Source organism: Mercenaria mercenaria, chromosome 7 (genome assembly GCF_021730395.1).
Source record: "Mercenaria mercenaria strain notata chromosome 7, MADL_Memer_1, whole genome shotgun sequence".
NCBI classification, from domain to species: Eukaryota; Metazoa; Mollusca; class Bivalvia; order Venerida; family Veneridae; genus Mercenaria; species Mercenaria mercenaria.
In genome coordinates, this window is record NC_069367.1 from 69,614,521 (window position 1) to 69,621,445 (window position 6,925).

Genomic DNA, 6,925 nt, shown 5'->3' on the forward strand with positions numbered 1-6,925 from the left:
ATCTTGTATTTTCACAGAAAAAAAAACAACACAGTTACTGTAGACAAATGCGAAATAACTATTTAAGACGGCATCTAGATATATACTAGCAAGCCTTGTTTAAAAAAAAAGTATATTTAATATAGTTGGGCTATGAGAAATGTTTTTGTTTTTACATATGGATGCCTCTATCCTCTAACTCCTACGCCAGTGTTAAAGCAAATGATTGAATTACCTGATCGCTATGATGGTACAAATACCCTTGCGTTTTTTTTTGTCCAGTTTTATAGCAAAAATTTCTAAGATAGCAAAAAGGAAGTTTTTGAACAGGAATAATGCAAACGACATTTAAAGGCACTGACCTCCAGATTTGGCTAAAAATAATCTTTCTTTCAAATTGAAGTTTGGTCATATTATGAACATTATTTAGAATATGAATTTTTGTTTCTAAAATATTTTAAAAATTCCAAATCAAGAAAAAAAGATGACCGTGTTGGGAATCGAACCACGGACCGCTGCGGCAATAAGACATTTTCCCATCGTACTATAGCACTATAGCTGAATTAGTGAATTATGATTTCAAAATATAGATATTTATAATCGAGACAGTTTACCTGGAGTAAAGTGTTACAAACGCTTTTCGATTTTCAGCATAAAAAGTAGTAAATTTAAAACAGCAAATTCTCATGTGTTTCCGTAACATATAGTTTGTCAGTAATTAAGTTTTAAAGCCTTCTTAAGAAATAAAGCATTTATTTCCAGATATATCTAAAAAAAATGTTTTTGGTTGACACCAGACCCTTTAATTTGTCAATACAACCTGTTATGTTTTTATATATTTACTATAACACTAACGACTCTTAGTTTCTGGCCTATGTAACATTGATTACTGATTTCCTAGCCTTCCTACAATTTCAGACATATATACACTATACAATCAATTTATTCTATATGCTTGACTCAAGTTCCATGTGACCCTGTACTAAATTTAGGTACCCATGTTGTTTACATAAAACTAGTCTTCAAAATCAGTGTGATGTTACCTTGTACTAAATTTAGGTAGCCATATATATTGTTTAGCTCAGACATACTATGATATAATAGTGTGCTCAGTGTAATTTAACCTTTTCATGCTTACTTAGTAAGTTATAATGATATATCTCCACAAGATAGGTTTTGAGGGGCCAGGTGAAGCATAGTGCTGAAGCTATATTACTGAATTAACATGGTCAAGTCTGTTGTTCCCAAACTTGAAAGAAATATTCAATGTTGTCATCGGGTCAGAAATATGTGCAGCCAGACCGGTACTTGAACCCGGGCCGGCTCTACCAACAGGACTACCTGGCTGTCTACATATTTACATATTTAAGTCTTATACAGTGACTTTGACACCACTGAAGGGGATTAAATATAACTATTACAATGATAGGCTGCAATGAGCACAAGAAATACTTATACATACATTCTACTGTAATTGTATATACACATGTATAATAAACTACACGTTTCTGAAAGATAAACGAAAAATCTTTAACACAGTATCAAACTCTTCATTTTGATATTTTTGACAAGCTATCCCCTTTTTGCCCGGCGCGTCACAATTATGTGTGTGATGTAGACGATGTACATTGATGTTCATTGTTTTAAATGTTTTGTAAAAACGTTTTCATGTTTGATGACCTTGATTTAATATGTATATGTTGTAGGGATGAGGATCTGAATAAAGCTTGCTGTATTCTGTACTCTGTAAAAAAAAAAAAAAAAAAAAAAAAAAAAAAAAAAAAAAAAAATACTTGCTTTTCATAACTTGTATTCAAAATAAAATTTTCAACAACTAATTTTACCTTTAAAATGAGTATTTTTAGGTTTAATATGATTAAAATTCATTTGTATAAAAATAAATAATGAATCTTAAATTTCAGTTTCATAATTACTTGTAAAAGTCAATTTTTGCTCCATTTCCCCACTGCTTGTCAAAATGGACGCCAAGATGTCTTAAAGAGATGTTTGAGGGTTTCAGTGAATTTCTTAGTTATGAAAAGCATGTATACCAAAAAAAAAGAGAGAAAAAAATAGAAAGAAAAAAAATAGAAAGAAAAAAAAATAGAAAAAAAAAGAAAGAAAAAAAAGGGAAAAAAATAGAAAGAAAAAGAGAAAGGAAAAAAGAAAGAAAGAAATAGAAAGAAAAAGAGAAAGAAAAAAAAATGGGCCATGGAAGAGCTCCTCCACGTGGTGTGGCCTGGATGCAGTGGGTAATGTAACTGCAGCATTACTCATCTGTAACTGAACGCTCTTAGAACAAATTACTTTTACTGCAACTCAGTAAGTAATAAATAACTTTGTCATTGGTATCTTTCCTTTTAAATAAACTTCTAAAATGGGACACAATACATTGCAGAATATTTAATAATCATTTAGCAGTTACCTCCCTTGGATTAACGTAGTCAATACTATATTTTTACAATAAATTACCTCAAAGATCAAAAATTTTACATTATATTTTGATGAATAATATATAAATAATCATTTAATTGAAGTGTTGGGGTAGTCTTGTGGGGTCTTGGGGTAATTAGACATACTCATAATATAAAATTTTGGATTAATTAATTTGAGACAAATGAAAACAAATCTATTTGAAAAGAGTACAGTATTGTACGTTTAACAGTGATCCAGTGGTAACACTGGCTTACTACGAAACCAGGGGTCTATACTTGGAGCCCCCACTCCTCCAACTAACAAGAGCTGTCCTAAGACAGCCAATGCTCGACCATTCAAATTGTTGCCCCAGAAGCAGGAATATTACCTTAAATGTTTAAATATCTATATAGTTTCAATCCAGTATCTGCATTAGCTTTGGCCAAAATACAAGTCAGTGTTATGAGACTTGATGCTATCACCTGGTTTTAAAACCCTGAAGACAGAAGTGAAGTTTCAATCCAGTATCTGCATTAGCTTTGGAGATAGTAACTTGCATGAAAAACTTAAACCAGGATTTTCTAAGTCCAAAAGGGGGCATAATTTGGCCAAAATACATGTCACAGTTATGGGACTTGATCCTGTGAGGTTGGTTATTTACCTAGAAAAAGAAAACATAGTTTTAAAACTAAATGCCTTTAAATAATAGCTATGCGTACTTGCATGCAAACTAACCAAGGTGTAACGCTGACGCCAGGGTGAGTATATTGAACAGTCGAGCTAAACATTACTGACATGGGAATAAGGGTCTATATAAATACTTCTGTATCTTGCACTATCCTCCCATTAACATTACTAACAGTCTTCAGGGGGAGTCGCCCATATGGGTTACTGGTGGTGACTATAAATTACTTTTAAAAACAAACAATCCAAATAGAAAGAACTGATGTTTATTGTTAAGAGATTTATTGTGCACACCTGGATTTCAAGAAGTGTTTTTTCCAGACAATTGGAGTCTAGGTTTTATCTATTTAATGTGAAGCAATTTTAGAGTAAAACCTCAATTTTCACAAAGACTTTAAGGTAGACTGGATACTGTTTAAATGTTGATGTTACAGAATTTTGTATAAAATTGTCACGCTTACATTTATTATTTGTATAAATCTATACAATGTATATATAATTTGAGATTTTTTTTATTATACTATATGTGTATAAACTGAAATGTGCTGTTACTATTTATGAAGTGTATATCACTTGAATAAAGTTATTTACTTCTGTGATATTCCATGTTTTTTCCCCTAATATTGCAATTTGGTATACATGTTTATAAATCTTCGTATGAATGGATGATATAAAATAAATAACAATAAACTTGAAGATGAGTTTCACTTTCTGTTAGAATGTTTATTATATATGTACTTTTTTCTGCGGGAACTTTATTTCTGCATTTTCTGTGGAAGACAATAAGACCCCAGATTTAAAATCCGCAGAAAATTTTGTCCTGACATGCCGTGATACGACGATACAAGCCACCGCTATAATCCGGTTAAGTATAAGACAATGTCAGATAGCGTTATCGGCCTTTGTCCCACATGTAGCCAAATGCCGACAAAGCAGTTTGAAAATTTGGTAGTAACAGTAATATATTAGAACCGTTTTATCATTGTTTTGCTGTTGAATAAACCATAATAAAAAACATGAATTTGTTTTGATATTCGCTCACCATTGAGTAGTCAGCTGTCAGTTTCAGTTTTCTTTAATTATGTGACAAACACAATCCATTGTATCCTTTGTGTCTATTGTTAACCGATTCGTCTAGTAATGGTCATATTTACCGTTATTTGCATGGGACTTGGAAAAGGCGTGATTAACAAAAATTATCATACCGTTACAATGCACAGATGAGAATGTTTGCAAAATATAAATTCAGGTCATTTTCCTTGTCTGTTTGTCATGACCGTATTTATAAAATGACAGTTTCTCCTTACGTTTAACACTCAACATTATCTGATTATGACGATGTTACATCAGTATCCATCAACTTTTATTCTCAAAACGGAAACCAACATAAATGTCAAAATAACAACAAAATACGTACCTGTCTATTTGAAATTAATAACACAACCGGTGAATACAGAACGGCTGAAATAAATCCCATCAGCGTGCGAAGGAAGACATCGCAGAAATAAGGTACGCAGAAATTTAATACCACTTCATTTTTGAAAAAATTGCAGAATATTAAGCCCGTAGAAATAAGTACTTATACGGTATTTACATTAATTTTTTGCCCTGTTCTTTCCCATTGAAAATTATGACATTCATTTTGTATGAACAGCAAAATGAAAGGCACCAACAATACGACAATGCTGCTTAGTGATAACGGCCGCTGTTTTGATGACGTCCGCATATAGTCAGGGAAAATGTTCCTTAGATAACATCGCAGTTGTTGAGTCGGGTGAACAGAGTGGCCGGGAGGCTGATTTTAATGTTAAATGCTACAAAACGTGAGCAATTTATAATATAACCTTGTTTACAAATAGGAAGGAAATATTATGTAAATCTAAGAACTTTTTCTTAAACCAAACTATTTTAGCAGGCATCAAATATGGAGAAAAAAACTGAATTAAGTATGATACAGAATTTTGTACATACATGGAAAAAGCATTTACATTTTGAACTGTACAAAAAGACAACAATTTGTAGATTCTAAGTTTAGTCTATAGAAAATAATTATACTTCCAACACTTATTATTTTACTCTAATGTTCATGCACTCTGCTTTATAAAGCACACATTTAATATTAATGCACACATGTTATGAGAAAAAAACTTAATATTTGTTTTTCCATTCTTTCAAATTTTATGATTATTTAAATGTGTTGAATACAATACTGAATTATATTGGATAAGTACACAGCAGTAATAACCCATATTTAGGCCAAGTCCGAATAGGAACTATTACTGCTGTGTATAAGTCCAATAGAATTCAGTTGTTGAACTGTTAAATTACCTAACAATTACCATAACAAAAGAGGGCCATGAAAGCCCTTTATCACTTATGTGACCTAGTTCTTATGCTAGATAACCTAGTATCTAATCTATATTTTATAGAGACAAACATTTTAAGAATTTTTTAAGAAGATCAAACAGCAATTGCAACCTCGAGTGTTAACAAGGTTTTTTTATGATTTTCCTATAATTTTATTGACCTAGTTTTGAGCCCAGATGACCCATTAAGAAACTTGTCCTCCAAGATTTTATTCATGATAATGTACTGACTTAAGTTTTATTAAGATTGGGCTAAAATTGTGACCTATAGAGTGTTTAAACACACAATGAACAAAGGGTAATCACAATATCTCAGCTTGAGCACTTTGTGCTAAGGTGAGCTAAAAATAAACTGACAGGAAAACAAACATTTTTAAACACTTTACAACAAACATTTAAGTGATATTCTCTCAAAGTAGGTATGTTCATGTTTTAACTCCCAGCACCATTTATGGCACGCCAACTGTCCAATAATTACGTGAACCCAGGTTCAAGGACAAAAACCAGGATTAACAATTGATAAACTAAGTTTTTCGAATGTATGTTTCAGTTGTTATCCTATGTTTATGCTTGTGAACCCCGGTTCACACTATGGTTTACAAACGTGAACCTATGTTTACAACTATGAACTTGGGTTAACAAGCATGAACCTATGTTTGTGAACATGAACTATGGTTTTACGGCGTTATCCGATGCTTTCGCTCCAAAATGTAGGTTAGTATTTGAAAAATCTGGTTTTATGTTCGAAAAACCTGGCTTATCGATCGTTAATCTTAGTTTTTTGACTGTGAACCTGGGTTCAAGTTATTATTGGACAATTGGCATGTCATCTGTTGTTGAATCAAGATCATGATTATCATATAGGAAATGTTCTTACTAAGAAACTGAGTGCTCACATTTAATGTTTCATTTAGAAATTTGAAAGTGATCACACTTTTTAAATTTTTTTTACTGGTGTAGACAAAATTGCTGTATACAAGGGAAGTAATCCCAATTGACTTTGAATAAAAACAAAAACATTATGGCGTTTTCGGACTGTAATTTTCAGATATTGCTATATATGCTTAAAAAGACTGCATAAATATTAAAGTTACAAAGTACAAAACTGGTTTCTATTGTATCGTCATGTGACAGAAAGAAAACCTATCAATTGGTTAACTTATGTAGTTATGAAATAAAGAGGTACATGTATATAACAGTGTTGGGTACAATACTGAAATCAATTTGACCTGTACACAGAAGTAATAATTTGCCTCGTTCAAATATGGATCACTGCTGTTGTGTACTTGTCCAAAACATTATTGTACTCAACACTGTTAAATAACGTCATATTATTATATAAAAACATTAAAAAATAATATCCCAAAATTGTACTAGGAGAGATATTCATTCGAGATACTATCCATTTTCATGAGCTCAAACTGATTCGCCCATGAAAATTTGAGTGATAGATTGGTAATTTCAGAGCCAGCATCATCAAC